The sequence below is a fragment of the Rhincodon typus genome, chromosome 15 (genome assembly GCF_021869965.1).
Source record: "Rhincodon typus isolate 14 chromosome 15, sRhiTyp1.1, whole genome shotgun sequence".
In the NCBI taxonomy this organism is placed as follows: domain Eukaryota; kingdom Metazoa; phylum Chordata; class Chondrichthyes; order Orectolobiformes; family Rhincodontidae; genus Rhincodon; species Rhincodon typus.
Window position 1 is genome coordinate 55,749,768 of NC_063346.1, and position 263 is coordinate 55,750,030.

General features: G+C 49.4%; 1 long non-coding RNA gene across 1 annotated transcript in view; it reads left to right on the forward strand.

Moving 5' to 3' along the window:
* LOC125485028 overlaps positions 1–263 on the forward strand; it is a 9,867-nt gene that overhangs the window by 7,803 nt on the left and 1,801 nt on the right. The window lies entirely within an intron of this gene.

Genomic DNA, 263 nt, shown 5'->3' on the forward strand with positions numbered 1-263 from the left:
ACACAGTGTGGGACTGAGAGATACTGACTGTATACAGACACAGTGTGAGACTGAGAGATACTGACTGTATACAGACACAGTGTGGGACTGAGGGATACTGACCAGATACAGACACAGTGTGGGACTGAGGGATACTGACTGTATACAGACATAGGGTGGGACTGAGAGATACTGACCGGATACAGGACACAGTGTGGGACTGCGGGATACTGACCGGATACAGGACACAATGTGGGACTGAGGGATACTGACTGTATACAGAC